This window comes from Salvelinus alpinus, chromosome 5 (assembly GCF_045679555.1).
Source record: "Salvelinus alpinus chromosome 5, SLU_Salpinus.1, whole genome shotgun sequence".
NCBI lineage: Eukaryota > Metazoa > Chordata > Actinopteri > Salmoniformes > Salmonidae > Salvelinus > Salvelinus alpinus.
The window spans coordinates 79,515,732-79,532,628 of record NC_092090.1 but is presented as its reverse complement, the minus strand read 5'-3'; the positions used below and the strand labels follow the sequence as shown (position 1 = coordinate 79,532,628).

General features: G+C 41.7%; 1 long non-coding RNA gene across 1 annotated transcript; it reads right to left on the bottom strand.

Annotated features, from left to right (window-relative positions):
* Positions 1-402: 402 nt before the first annotated feature.
* Positions 403-15,504, bottom strand: LOC139576896 (uncharacterized). Its single transcript, XR_011675184.1, has 2 exons — positions 14,787-15,504; positions 403-2,141 (listed from the first exon to the last, which is right to left on the bottom strand). It is a non-coding gene; the product is annotated as an uncharacterized lncRNA (long non-coding RNA).
* Positions 15,505-16,897: the final 1,393 nt, after the last annotated feature.

Genomic DNA, 16,897 nt, shown 5'->3' with positions numbered 1-16,897 from the left:
TTGGGAGCCATATTTAGGCTGCCATAGTCATTAGGTAGGTTGTGGGTGATTGTCTATGTGTAAGTTGCCAGTGTCTGCACTTATTGTTTGTATAGCTTCACGTTCGTCTGTTTGTTGTTTTGATTAGTTGGTATAGTGTTCGTTTCGTTTTCGTCTTCATTAAAGAAGAATGTATTGTTATCACGCTGCGCCTTGGTCCTCCTCACTTAAATGTTACGACGAACGTGACAATAGGTCTGTTTATTTTACATATGTTCTGACCAAATGAAAGTTTAATATATTTGGTGGTTGCAAACTTATTAACAGGCCCATCGCCACATGGTCTTTATCTTTTATTCATACACTGTGTGACACCTTTGTGGTGGAAATTCTACCCGTAGTCAATAATGAGGAGAGGCAAAATTAGTCAAGGTATTACTTTTATTAAAAGATTTGTTATAACAAGGAGGCTGGTCACCCCACCCCCGCAGGTGGTGGAGTGAGAGCCCCCTGAGTGGAGTTAGCTTCTGGGATATATACTATCTCAGGATAGGTCAGGATAGGTGCAACTTCAGATATGATTTACAATGGTTCCAAACACTAACCCCACACATCCCGTGCCAGACCTTGGGCCCCAAATAGAAATAACTTGTTTTGTTCAGTACTAAGAACTTGGACATTTGTTGTCACTTTGTTCTCTCCAGTAGTTCAAGGTGGAAACTATCTCCCCCTTGGAGGTAACTGACGCACAAACACTGTGGAGACAAGTGATTGGTTCCCCATTACTCAGGCCATCCCTTCACATGGTTTGCAATAAAGACACAGTTCACATATGGAAACAATTTTTCCTTCTGACCACCTTTGCCATACTCCCTGCTGATATTCTGCATAGCAACAGCGACATGTGATAGATAAGCATGACTTCTCCCCTCTCTGGACACAATGTGACTGAGGCCCATTTGAGGGAGGAAGTGCAGCTGCCAACACCAGAGTCCGAAAGGAGACAATCTAATAACAAGAGTTTCAACAGTTCAATCATATAAGCATATTCTGCAGATAAGACATCTTAATTATCTTCGTTACTTAGTTAAAGAGACTCTCAAGCCCAATGCCTAGGCTTAAAGGATATTTTAGTACACAAGCATTAGTAGGGTTAAACAGAATTTCCCTCATATTCCCCACTTAAGAAACTAAAGTTTTCTAAACCTTCAGTTAAACCCTTACGGCGTTAAAATAATCTTAAAACAATCAAAACGATAAAAACCCTTCTGGTGCTCGGCACTGCCATACATGGTAAATAACCTCTGTTGGGTTACTGAGTTTAATCCCCTTTTCTACCATCAGCACAGTCTTCTCTACATCAAATAATTTTTAGGAAATGACCATTGACTATGGGACAAAGTCTTCCCTTTAAACACCATCTGCAGTTTCCCCTCTTAAGACAACGTTTACAAACCAAATGGGCCATCAGATCAATTTGGGCCCTGTGCTCAGGGTTTGGATCAATATCAACATAAATGTCATTTGGAAATGGATATTATAAGGGCACAGGGCGAGACCTAGATGCAGATGTTCGAGTCTCTGATATTTATTATAATCCAAGGGGCAAGCAAGAGAATGGTCGTGCACAGGCAAAAGATCATAACAAGGTCAGAGTCTAGGAGGTATAGAGTGGCAGGCAGGCTCGAGGTCAGGGCAGCCAGGTACAGAGTCAAGGCATGCAAGGGTCAAAACCGGGAGGACTAGCAAAAAAAGGAACAAACAGGAGCACAGAATAACACGCTGGTTGACTTGACAAACCAAGATGAACTGGCAACAGACAACACAGGAATAAGTACCCAGGGACTAATGGGGAAAACAGGTGACACCTGGAGGTGGGTGGAGACAATCACAAAGACAGGTAAAACAGATCAGGGCGTGACAGTACCCCCACCCATGGACACCACCTGGTGTCCTACCTGGGCATGCCTGGCTGACCGGGGTGTTGGCGGTGAAAGCCGGCGATGAGGCCCGGGTCCAGGATGTCTTTAGCGGGAACCCAGCACCTCTCCTCTGGGCCATAACCCTCCCAGTCAACCAGGTACTGGAAACCCATGTCCCGTGGTCGAACGTCTTACCATGTACGCTGCCTGGCCATCGATGACACAGGTCGAGGGATGGGCCTAGAAACAGAAGACAAAGGACAGTGAGACAAGGGCTTAATCCTGGACACATGAAAAGTAGGGTGAACACAGAGGGTGCGGGGTAACAGCAGGCGGACAGCAGTGGGACTAAGGACTCTAGAAATGGGACCAATGAAACGGGGGGAAAGATTGCGGGATTCCACCCGAAGGGGCAGGTCCTGAGGGGACAACCATACCCTCTGCCCGATACGATAGTGGGGAGCTGGACTCCAGTGGCGATCCGCTTGTTGGTGATACCTGGAGGTGGACATGAGAAGAGCCGACCAAGCTCTTTTCCAGGTATGCCGACAGTGGCGGACGAACATCTCTACTTCTTGCTCTGGGAAGATTGGAGGCTGATTTCCCCTTCGAATGCTCCATGGGGTGAGTCCAGTGGCCAAGCAGGGGAGGGTGTTCCTGGCATATTCCACCCAGACCAGTTGCTGACTCCAGGTGGTGGGGTTACTAGCAACAAGACACCGGAGGGTCGTCTCCATGTCTTGATTGGCTCGCTCTGACTGACCATTGGATTGGGCATAAAACCCGGAGGACAGGCTGGCCAACGACCCAGCCTGTCCTCCAGAGTCGGGACGAAAACTGAGGACCCCGTGCTGAGACAATGTTGACCAGGAGTCCATGGATTCGGAAGACGTGCTGCACCATGAGCTGGGCTGTCTCCTTGGCTGAAGGTAACTTAGGGAGAGGAATGAAATGGACGGCCTTGGACGGGGGAAGCCCGGTGACAAAATCCAGGTAAATATGGGACCAGGGGCGACGAGGAACAGGGACTGTCTGAAGGAGGCCAGACGGAGCTTGCCGCGGAGTCTTGCCTTGAGCACACACAAACACACACACACACACACACACACACATTTTCACACACACACACACACCATGCATGCAGGGACGAAGGCCGAGACATCAGGAACCATGGTGAGCAAACCAAAAGTGTTTTCGGAGGAAAGCCAGGGTACAACGAGTACCAGGATGACAGGCTGGGAACGTTGTGCTTTACAGACCAGAGCCTCAATACCTCAGACAACCGAAGCCGCCAAACATGAGGCAGGGAGGATGGTCTCAGATTCAGAGGGTGTGGCAGCGGAACTGTACAGGCAGGAAAGGGCGTCTGGCTTCACACTTTAGCACACAACTTCTTTACCTATGTCACAATTAACATAACCTCTCTTGGGTAGGGGGCAGTATTTTTTACCTCCGGATGAAAAGCACACCCAAAGTAAACTGCCTGTTACTCAGGCCCAGAAGCTAGGATATGCATATAATTGGTAGATTTGGATATAAAACACTCTAAAGTTTCTAAAACTGTTAAAATAATATCTGTGAATATAACAGAACTGATACGGCAGGCGAAACCCCGAGGACAAACCCTCCAGGGAAAAAAGAAATTGAGGTCATAGGATTTTCCAATTGTTTTCTTTGGAATACCCTTATTATTAGGAACCTGGTTGCAGTTCCTATGGCTTCCACTAGATGTCAACAGTCTTTAGAAATTGTTCGATGTTTTTCTTTTGAGAAATGAAGAAGTAGTGCTATTCATTGTAAGTGTCACTCCAGGTGGACTCTACTGTTTTGGTGCGCGTGAACTGGAATGCGCTTCACGTTGTTTTTATCCTGTGTTAGAAACAGTTTATTCCGTCTTAAATTTTATCGATTATTTATGTTTTAGGGTACCTGAGGTTGGATTAGGAACGTTGTTTGAAATGTTTGGACCAAGTTTACAGGTAACTTATTAGATACTTTTTAGGCATGTTGGGCGAGTTGAAACCGGTATATTTCTGAATCAAACGCGCCAAATAAATGGACATTTTTGGGACATAAAGAAGGACATTATCGAACAAAAGGACCATTTGTGATGTTTCTGGGACATTTTGGAGTGCCAACAGAAGAAGATCTTCAAAGGTGAGGCATTAATTATATCGCTATTTCTGACTTTTGTGGCGCACCTGCCTGGTTGAAATATGATTTTCATGTGTTTGTATGCGGGGCGCTGTGCTCAGATAATCGCATGGTTTGCTTTCGCCATAAAGCCTTTTTGAAATCTGACACAGCGGGTGGATTAACAAGAAGTTAAGCTTTATTTTGATGTCCAACACATATATTTTCAAGAATGTTAAATATTTGAATTTGGTATTTTTGAATTTCGCGCTCTGCAATTTCACCGGATGTTGGCCAGGTGGGACGCTACCATCCCACCTGCACATAAGAAGATAACATCAATCGAAACAATCCAGCCATAATACATTAATTGCTTCACTCATGTAGTTATTCGCATACTAAGAACATGCTCAAATCAATTGGTCAGTTTTCAAAAAATCATTCAGTTTCCAATCATAATCAGAACCCAATAAATTATCCAACCCAAAATTAGAATACAACGCTTCAGTGATTCACATTGGTCCCAGTACTCAAAGTTAAAACCCTTCAATTTAGCACATCGACACTGGCAGAATATACATCTATAATAAACCTACAGTATAATATAATATATGTATTATAGATGTATAATATACATCTATAATATAATAAACATACAGTATAATTATCCATAATTATAGTATTCACTTTCTTATCATGATTATAACCACAGATCATTATCCCAATGCATTCTTAATCTAAATGACTAAATGTAGCAGTGTGTACACCTCTACAATCAACTTGATACCCCAAATTAAAGACAAGCCTAAATCAATTCTGGGCATAGTTGACCCCCCCCCCCTTCAAGCTCTCAATCTTCTGGCGTCTCTTCATAGTCTTTTTCAGATTGCTTCATAGTTCAAGTGGATGACCCATGATAATGTCCCAATTTCCATGTCTCGCCCCACCTTTACCACCCATTATATCTTGACCATTTGCCAACCAGTATACCAGCAACATGAGAGAAGAACGGATCTCTCCTTGCCTACTCCACGTGGACTCCTGTCACACTCCTGAGACAAAAGGCATGAGAGAAAAGCAGTTGATAGCTTTGAATGGATGCTGTACACCAGTTACTGGCTCGCACTCAGGTCTCTCAGTAGAAGTGGTGCGGACAGGGACGGATTGAACGCCTTTGTCGCTCTTCAGCCAGTTAGAGGGGGTTTTGAGGTTCACACCGTTCTCGTGGTCAAATGATTTCTTCCATGCATTAAGACACCAACCGTAGTTACCCTCAAGATGACACCGAAGAACATGGCGCTTTACATTCTCCCAATCAATTGTGCTATTTTGTTAATTTTTTGTGCATTTTCTGTAACTTGTTTTTTTACTTATTGTGTACATAATGTTGCTGCTACCATCTCTTATGACCGAAAATAACTTCTGGACATCAGAACAGCAAATACTCACCGCGGACTGGAAATAACTTTTTCCTTTAGCGAGTCCGACAAAAAGGATATCCTGCTTTCACTGGAACAGGCCCAGATCCCCGCCTTTTGCGCGAAGAAAAGACGCAGGAAAAGGGGCCGCAGATCGGGCAGCCTTCTGAGAATCCGTAGGCTAGAGAGTAAACTCCCACTGCCATCCGTTCTTCTTGCTAATGTGCACTCAATGGAAAATAAAATCGATGACCTACGATTAAGATTATCCTACCAACGGGACATTAAAAACTGTAACATCTTACGTTTCACCGAGACGTGGATGAACCAACGATATGGACAATATGGAGCTAGCGGGATTTTCCATGCACCGGTAGAACAGAGACGCTACCTCTGGTAAGACGAGGGGTGGGGGTGTGTGTCTATATTAAAGATGTCTCGAGGTATTGCTCGCCTGAGGTAGGGTACCTTATGATAAGCGGTAGACCATACTACCTACCAAGAGAGTTCTCATCTATATTATTTGTAGCCATCTATTTACCACCACAGAACAAAGCTGGCACTAAGACCGCGCTCAACCAACTCTATAAGGCCATAAGCAAAGAACAAAATGCTCACCCAGAAGCGGCGCTCCTAGTGGCCTGGGACTTTAATGCAGGCAAACTTAAATCAGTTTTACCAAATATTTACCAGCATGTCACATGTGCAACCAGAGAAAAAAAATCCAAGACCACCTTTACTCCACACACAGAGATGCATACAAAGCTCTCCCCCGCCCTCCATTTGGCAAATCTGACCATAATTATATCATCCTGATTCCAGCTTACAGCAAAAACTAAAGCAGGAAGTACCAGTAAATCTCTCAATACGGAAGTGGTCAGATGATGCGGATGCTACACTACAGGACTGTTTTGCTAGCACAGACTGGAATATGTTCCGGGATTCATCCAATGGCATTGAACACTACCTCAGTCCTCGGCTTCATCAATAAGTGCATCAACGACGTCATCCCCACAGTGACTGTACGTACAAATCCCAACCAGAAGCCATGGATTACAGGCAACATCCGTATCGAGCTAAAGGCTAAAGTTGCCGCTTTCAAGGAGCGGGAGAGTAATCCGGACGCTTATAAGAAATCCTGCTATGCCCTCAGACGAACAATCAAACAAGCAAAGCATCAATACAGGATTAAGATTGAATCCTACTTCACTGGCTCTGACGCTCGTCGGATGTGGCAGGGCTTGAAAACTATTCCGGACTACAAAGGGAAACCCAGACGTGAGCTGCCCAGTGATGCGAGCCTACCAGATGAGCTAAATACCTTTAATGCTCGCTTCGAGGCAAGCAACACTGAAGCATGCACGAGAGCACCAGCTGTTCTGGATGACTGTGTGAAAACGCTCTCAGTAGCTGATGTGAACAAAACCTTTAAACAGGTCAACATTCACAAAGCCGCTGGGCCAGACGGATTACCAGGACGTGTACTCAAAGTATGCGCGGACCAACTGTCAAGTGTCTTCACTGACATTTTCAACCTCTTCCTGACCGAGTCTGTAATACCGACATGTTTCAAGCAGACCACCATAGTCCCTGTGCCCAAGGAAGCAAAGGTAACCTGCCTAAATGATTACCGCCCCGTGGCACTCACGCCGGTAGCCATGAGGAGCTTGAAAGGCTGGTCATGGCTCACATTAACAGCATCCTTCCCGGACACCATAGATCCACTCCAATTCGCATACCGCCCCAACAGATCCACAGATGACGCAATCTCAATCACACTCCACACTGCCCTTCCTCACCCGGACAAAAGGAACACCAATGTGAGAATGCTGTTCATTGACTACAGCTCAGCGTTCAACACCATTGTGTCCACGAAGTTTATCACTAAGCTAAGGACTCTGGGACTAAACACCTCCCTCAGCAACTGGATCCTGGACTTCCTGATGGGCCGCCCCCAGGTGGTAAGAGTAGGCAACAACATGTCTGCCACGCTGATCCTTAACACTGGGGCCCCTCAGGGGTGTGTACTTAGTCCCTTCCTGTATTCCCTGTTCACCCACGACTGCGTGGCCAAACACAAATCCAACACCATCATTAAGTTTGCTGATGACACAACAGTGGTAGGCCTGATCACCGACAACGATGAGATGGCCTATAGGGAGGAGGTCAGAGAACTGTCAGTGTGGGGCCAGGACAACAACCTCTCCCTCAATGTGAGCAAGACAAAGGAGCTGATTGTGGACTACAGGAAAAGGCGGGCCAAACAGGCCCCCATTAAAACTTCTTATGGCTGCATCCCGCTACCGGGATCGATATGACAGCAGCCAGATAAAGTGCAGGGCGCCAAATTCAAAAAACAGAAATCTCATAATTAATATTCCTCAAACATACATGTGTCTCATATCATTTTAAAGGTATTCTTTTTGTTAATCCCGCCAAAGTGTCCGATTTAAAATATGCTTTTCAGCGAAAGCACTACAAACGATTATGTTAGGTCACCATCAAACCACAATAAGCACAGCCATTTTTCCAGCGAAAGATAGCAGTCAGAAAAAGCAGAAATAGAGATAAAATTAATCACTAACCTTTGATTATCTTCATCTGATGACACTCATAGGACTTCATGTTACACAATACATGCATGTTTTGTTTGATAAAGTTCATATTTATAACAAAAAATCTGAGTTTACATTGGCGCGTTAGATTCACTAGTTCCAAAAACATCCAGTGATAGTGCATAGCCTCATCATTTCAACAGAAATACTCATCATAAATGTAGATGATAATACAAGTTATACACATGGAATTATAGATATACCTCTCCTTAATGCAACCGCTGTGTCAGATTTCAAAAAAACTTTACGGAAAAATAAACCATGCAATAATCTGAGACGGAGCTCAGAACAATAGCCAAATTAGCCGCCATGTTGGACTCAACAGAAACCAGAAAATTCATGATAAATGTTTCCTTACCTTTGATGAACTTCATCAGAATGCAGTCCTAGGAATCCCAGGTCCACAATAAATGCTTGATTTGTTCGATAATGTCCGTTATTTATGTCCAATTAGCTACTTTGGAATTGTTTACCAAACGCGCTAACCAAAGTCACAAAGCGCGTCCACTATAACGTGACGAAATGTCCAAAAGTTCCGTAACAGTCAGTAGAAACATGTCAAACGATGTACTGAATCAATCTTTAGAATGTTGTTAACATACATCTTGAATAACGTTCCAACCGGAAAATTAGATTGACTTCAGAAGAGCGATGGAACGGACGTCCTACTCATGTGAAGGCACATGGTGAATGCGTGATCAGCCCGTGGAAGTGATTACTCATTCCTGTCTCCTTCGGCCCCCCCTTCACATTAGAGTCATCAGACAAAGTTCTGTTGACTGTTGACATCTAGTGGAAGCCGTAGGAAGTGAAAACTCATCTATATCTCGCTGTCATTTCAATTGAGAGCATGGTTGAAAATCTGACACCTCAGAAACAATTCAAACAGGAAGTGGAACTTCTCAGGTTTTTGCCTGCCATATGAGTTCTGTTATACTCACAGACATAATTCAAACAGTTTTAGAAACTTCAGAGTGTTTTCTATCCGATATGAATAATAATATGCATATATTAGCAACTGGTACTAAGGAGCAGGCCGTTTAATATGGGCACCTCTGTGCACCTTTCATCCAAGCTACTCAATACTGCCCCTGCAGCCAAAATAAGTTAACATCGACAGGGCTGTAGTGGAGTGGGTCGAGAGTTTCAAGTTCCTTGGTGTCCACATCACCAACAAACTATCATGGTCCAAACATACCAAGACAGTCATGAAGAGGGCACGACAAAAACTTTTCCGCCTCAGGGGGAAAATCCTCAAAAGATCCTCAAAAGTTTCTACAGCTGCACCATCGAGAGCATCCTGACCGGTTGCATCACCGCCTGGTATGGCAACTGCTCGGCATCTGACCGTAAGGTACTACAGAGGGTAGTGTGAACAGCCTAGTACATCACTGGGGCCAAGCTTCCTACCATCCAGGACCTATATAATAGGCGGTGTCAGAGGAAAGCCCATGAAATTGTCATAGACGCCAGTCACCCAAGTTATAGACTGTTTTCTCTGCTAACACACAGCCAGCGGTACCGGAGCGCCAAGTCTAGGACCAAAAGGCTCCTCAACAGCTTCTACCCCCAAGCCATAAGATGACTGAACAATTAATGAAACCGCCACCGGACAATTTACATTGACACCCCTCCCATCCCCCTCACTTTTGTACACTGCTGCTACTCGCTGTTTATTATCTATGCATTGTCACTTCACCCCCACCTACATGTACAAATTACCTCAACTAACCTGTACCCCGGCATACTGACTCGGTACCGGTGCCCGCTGTATATAGCCTCGTTATTGTTATTCTTATTGTGTTACTTTTTATTATTACTTTTTATTTTAGTTTACTTGGTAAATATTTTCTTAACTCTTCTTGAACTGCACTGTTGGTTAAGGGCTTAAGGGCTTGTAAGTAAGCATTTCACGGTAAAGTCTACACTTGTTGTATTAGGCGCATGTGACAAATTAAGTTTGATTTGATTTGATAACCCGAGAGAGAGAGAGAGAGAGAAAGAGAGAGAGGACAGATCAGAACAACAGTTTAGTTCAGTTCATTTCTGATTCAGGAAATCCAGACAAGCATTGACTATATGACAAATTAGTACTTTTACCAATTATTCTTAATACAAATCTCTCAACATAAGTCAAAGAGAACAACAACAAATTCTGTTGAAAAATTTATTTTCTTCTCAAATTGGCTTATACTCCCATCACATTGTCAACTTCATTGCAGAGTCACAGGATCAGGAAGTTAGACCTCTAACCCATCGGGAGAATCCCAGCAATCCAGCAGATCCAATCTGGTGAGATTTGTATTGAAACAGAACAGAACAAGCAACACAACAGTACACTCCTTTATGTATCCCTCGATACACTCCTACATATCACTATTGCACCATTTTGACACAAGACTCACAATGTGAGTAATGTGTTAAAAAAAATAAAACACTGGTTAAAAATATAACAAAACCATTTCAAATAACAAAATAGAATTAGAACCACTACCCATAATAACTCCATAAAGATACAATGTTAGTAAGTGTTTCTTACTATATTAGACTAATTAATGAAAAACAGTCAAACATTTCAAACATTTCGTATCCCAGGTTTACAGTAAGTTTACAGTACATTTCTTAACAAAATAATTTACATGTGTTCAATTAAAACTCAGAAAATAAAAACTTCAGAAAATTACATGCGTGTGCCCTTTTAAGGTGCCTCGGCACTAACCCGTGAAAACCCACTTGACCACAAATGTGTTGTGAGTGGGTATTTGCAAACCATATGGCAAAAACAAACAAAAAAAGACTGGCCAGTTCCCTTTACAAATTTATTTTAGAACAAGACGACATAAAATCTCCCACGAGATTAAAACGTCAAAAAATAAAACATTTACTTGGACCTACCTAAAAAAAATGTAAACACTGTTCCCCGCAATGGAAATAGATTAACTTCTTGCTCAAATTCAATGGTGTTACCTAAACTATAAAACCCTGACCTCTGCTGCAAATGTCCCACTGCGGCCCCAACAGATAGCCCGATATAGCCCAGCGGACTAAAACATGGCATTAGTTGTCTATCCAAAAACCACCAATAACTAATAACATATTTCCATTCAAATTATTGGAAGGCATTGTTTTCATTTCAGTCTACCCAAACAATATTACTCTATATTTTTAATAGCAACCTCTGCTATTAACATGCATCCGCAACAGTTCATAAGGAAAAAATACATTTCGATGGGAGCTAATAGTTCACAATGATAGAGCCTCTTTCTGTCCACAACATCAATACATTGCTTTTGTAGCCTTATATCGTCATGCAATAATTACCCATATTTAATTATCAACTATGATCATGGTCACAGATCTATCGCAATTGCCTATCCGCTATTATTAGAATTCATAAGATTTAGTAATTGTCCCTTCTGATAAGGCTACAGGTAATAAAACAAACACCTGCTTTAAAAAAAAAGGTTTTAACAAGCATATATTCAGTTCATAACCATATCATTAATATTTGATTCAGTGATTTAAATTACGACATCATTCCTAGTAGCCTATTCTATCAGGCGATTAAGGAGTCATCAAAATCGAACTAAGCAAGCTGGAAACGCATCCAGTTTATAGCTAAAACTTTAAGAAAAAACATGGCAATAGTTGAAATCACAATCAGAAACAGTCAGTAACATAGACCCAATGTTATTGAAATGACCATCAAATTCCGCAAATAGCCCAATTATAACAGTCTGTAGTCTTAACATCTGGCACATAATACCGACACAATTGACCAGAAAATAGCCTTAAAGTCCAGTCAAGTGTTTCTCCACAGAGATTTCGACATGCGCAAAGGGGATTTATTCACAATCACAGCAATCCAAAAAATGTAATCGACATCCATTAACTCAAAATCAAATCTTGCGCCTTGTAATGAAAGCAGATTATCTTTTCTCATGCAACATATTTAAATTACTTTACTACATCACATTAACTTTTACTGCCTCAGAAACCCGGATCCGGGAGCACCCCCCACCCCCCCCCCACACTGATTAGCATAGCTAGCATAGCTTCACAAGTAAATAGTAGCATCTAAATATCATTAAATCACAAGTCCAAGACACCAGATGAAAGATACAGATCTTGTGAATAAACCCATCATTTCTGTTTTTTAAAATGTTTTACAGGGAAGACACAATATGTAAATCTATTAGCTAACCACGTTAGCAAAATACACCACTTTTCTTTGTCCACCATTTTTTCTCAACACCACTAGCTATCACCAATTCGGCCAAATAAAGATATTGATAGCCACTAACCAAGAAAAAACCTCATCAGATGACAGTCTGATAACATATTTATGGTATAGGATAGGTTTTGTTAGAAAAATGTGCATATTTCAGGTAGAAATCACAGTTTACAATTGCACCCACCATCACAACTCGACTAGAATTACTACAGAGAGCAACGTGTATGACCAATTTACTCATCATAAAACATTTCATAAAAATAGACAAAGCATAGCAATGGAAAGACACAGTTCTTGTGAATTCAGACAATATTTCAGATTTTCTAAGCGTTTTACAGCGAAAACACAATAAATCGTTATATTAGCATACCACATGTGCAAACGTTACCCGAGCATTGATACAAGCCAAAGAGAGGGATAACGTAATCATCGCCAAAATGTATTAATTTTTTCACTAACCTTCTCAGAATTCTTCTGACGACACTCCTGTAACATCATTTTACAACATACATATACAGTTTGTTCGAAAATGTGCATATTTAGCCACAAAAAAACGTGGTTATAACATGACAATACTAGCAAAACTAGCCTGAAAATGTCGGGGGCCATTTTGGACAGTGATCTGGCGTAATGAATAACTAATCGTAAACTTGACTAAAAAATATAGGGTGGACAGCAATCGAAAGACAAATTAGTTCTTAATGCAATCGCTGAATAACATTTCTAAAATTATCCTTACTGTGCAATACAGGGTTCGCCAAGCGAAGCTATACCAAACAAAATGGCGGAATATGCGTATTAAATTTTTCGACAGAACAACGATTTATCATCATAAATAGTTCTTACTGTGAGCTGTTCTTCCATCAGTATCTTGGGCAATGTATCCTTTCTTGGGTCTAATCTTCTTTTGGTCGAAAGCTGTCCTCTTGTCCGTCGAAATGACCACTAACGTTCGACCGGGACCCCGAAACGTGCCCGGTGCTTCAATATGCATCACAAAGCAATGCCTCAAAATCGCACTAAACGGATATAAATTGCTATAAAACGGTTTAAATTAACTACCTTATGATGTTTTTAACACCTATAACGAGTAAAAACATGACCGGCGATATATAAGTGGCTAAACCAACGCTTGGAAAGAGAGCACATCCGACGTCCATCGCGCGCAAGACGCAGCAGGAAAAGACAGCTCCTTCCGGTCTTTTTTGTTTTATACTGGCCCTGATTGCGCAATCAACTCCATTCAAATTGTCACCTCTTACTGACATCTAGAGGAAGGCATGGGCAGTGTTTGTATCCTCATAGGAATTACAGGGACTTTAAAACTGACCTGGGACCAGAGGCCAAAATTTCTGAAATCTGACTCCATATCAGGAAAAGTGCTGTAGAATGAGTTCTGTTTCACTCAGAGACATAATTCAAACGTCTATAGAAACTAGAGAGTGTTTTCTATCCAATAATAACAATAATATGCATATTGTACGAGCAAGAATTGAGTACTAGGCAGTTTAATTTGGCAATGTCAAAAAAAAAAAAGTGCTAACAGCTCCCCCTATTGACAAAAGGTTTTAACTCCACAAAGATAATTAGTTTGATGCAAACCCTAATTTGGCTTTGTATGATGTATAAATTACATCAAGATTCGATCTTAATTCACTGTAACTGTATGGGAAAAGGATATATTCAATAAATATAGCAACTCATCTTTAACTGCAAAATATACATTTTTCAGGCCTTAAGTGTAACGATCGTCTTGAGGAGAGAGATTGGACCAAGACGCAACGGGTAATGAAGACATGATGAATTTATTGAACAAGACGAAAACGAACTACACTTGATAATTAACAAAATAACAAAACGACGTAGACAGACCTGAACTGGAAAAACTTACATAAACACGCAGAACAGGAATAGACTACACAAACCGAAACAGTCCCGTGTGGCGCGACAAACACAGACACGGAAGACAATCACCCACAAACAAACAGTGAGAACATCCTACCTTAATATGGTTCTCAATCAGAGGAAATGAATTACACCTGCCTCTAATTGAGAACCATATCAGGTAACCCATTAACCAACATAGATACACATAACATAGAATGCCCACCCCAACTCACGCCCTGACCGACTAAACACATACAAAAACAACAGAAAACAGGTCAGGAACGTGACATTAAGGGCAGTTTCTCTCAATGTTTTACCTAGATGGATAAAATCCCATAAGCATTTAGACAGTCATATAATGCTTCAACGTTTTATCAAATGATCCATAAAAGGGGACCAACTCAGAAAAAACGTGTATTTACTATTTTTCCACCCGACATATGTCTACGTCTGGGTGCACAAGTTAGTATATTATTCATAATTTAGTTCCATCATTACTTCATCAAATCTCTAGTAATCGATTATACACACATACACTTTGTCACTTTTCCACATTTTCACAGAATCCATATATAACGTTAGAATCTTAGGTACTCACATTAATGAACCACTCCATTTCCAACGACTCCCCCTTGCTACATGGCAGCTCTGCAAACACTCCCAGCAGAATCCCAAAAATCTAGACTTCCAGAATTATAGACTTGCCCCTATCCCGTGATATTCTATGATGGGCAGTGATGGACGGAACCCCAAGATAACGCCATATATCGAAACTTATTATCCAAATTTAAATCACAAATTCCAATCTCATATTATGCTAATTTCTACATGTTATTATAGAAACTTCAGATGAACACTTATTTCTACACTCACACAACTCTCATATCACATTCACACACACACATAGGAACACAAACACACAGGAGAATGAGACAGACGAGGAAAACCCGTTAGCGCTGTTTTTAGATGTCAAAATCTTGGTCACTTGTAAAGCGTTGCCAATATTACCCTCAGAGTATTGCCTAATCAATGGTCCCGAAACGGGATGTTGTCTCCACACGGGAATGTTACCTATTGCAACCACTGTGGTACAACTCCTTTTATGTTTACCTAAATATGCAAAACTGCCTAAAGAGTACCGGTGTCTCCTATCTAACTATGTAACACGGTCCTAAAATCCAATAACAAAACACTCACAATAACATCTAACAATAGTAACCCAGGGCATGCCTGTTTACCTCATTTACAACAAAACATTTGATCAATTACATACACGTTACAAATTGAACTTCACCAAGTCAAATACCCTCGCAAGGAATCACCTGCACTCTGGTCCCTCGTTCAAATACCCTCTGGTAAATGAGCTTCGCCAAGCTGAGTGCACTCGTGCTCTGGTCCTTCACTCCACACCACCTCACCAAATCCTACTGTGATCAAATCAGTACCACGGATCTGGAATCTTGGTTGCCCACAACTGGCTAATTAACAATTATGTCCAAGGATACCTCACTTAAACACACTTATCAATTCAACTCAGTCCTGCTAGTTACTTCAGCTGTGGCCCTCTTAAGGAAGATCTCACTCCGAGCGTACCCTCAACAGGGGCTTCTACATTTAAAAAAAATCTTAATTTTTTTGTTGACGCTATTGATTAAATGAACCAATCTCATCTCTCTCCTTATACTATGTTCGGAGGTGGTATCCACCCGCCCCGTCTTCCTGTAGGATCCTTAGGCGGCCAAGAATGTGTTGGAAATTCGACCCTTAATCAATAATGAGGAGCGGCTAAATTAATAATCAATCAAGGTATTACTTTTATTAAAATACTTATAACAAGGAGGCTGGTCGTCCCACCCCCACAGGTGGTGGAGTGAGAGCCCCCTGAGTGGAGTTAGCTTCTGGGTTATATACTTTACACACACACACACACCATCTCAGGATAGGTCAGGATAGGTGCAACTTCAGATATGATGTACAATGGTTCCAAACACTAACCCCACACATCCCGTGCCAGTCCTTGGGCCCCAAATACAAATAACTTGTTTTGTTCAGTACTAAGAACTTAGGACATTTGTTGTCACTTTGTTCTCTCCCCTAGTTCAAGGTGGAAACTATCTCCCCCTAGGAGGAGGTGACTGATGCACAAACACTGTGGAGACAAGTGATTGGTTCCCCGTTATTCACACCATCGCTTCACATGGTTTGCAATAAAGACACACAGTTCACATATTGAAACAATTATTCCTTCTGACCTTCTTTGCCATACTCCCTGCTGATATTCTGCATAGCAACAGCGACATGTGATAGATAAGCATGACTTCTCCCCTCTCTGGACACAATGTGACTGAGACCTATTTGAGGGAGGAGGTACAGCTGCCAACACCAGAGCCTGAAAGGAGACATTCTAATAACAAGAGTTTCAACAGTTCAATCATATAAGCATATTCTGCAGATAAGACATCTTAATTATCTTTATCTTTGTTAATTAGCTTATATGAGTTAGTTTCTTTAACTATCTCAAGCCCAATGCCTAGGCTTAAATAAGGATATTTTAGTACACAAGTATTAGTAGGGCTTAACAGAAAATTTTCCTCACACCTTTTGAAAACATTCACTGACCCTTAAATACAGACCACTGTTGGATAGGCATACTGTATGTAATATCTGATTTGTCATGGGAGGGGTATTATATTAGCTGTGGTCTATCAA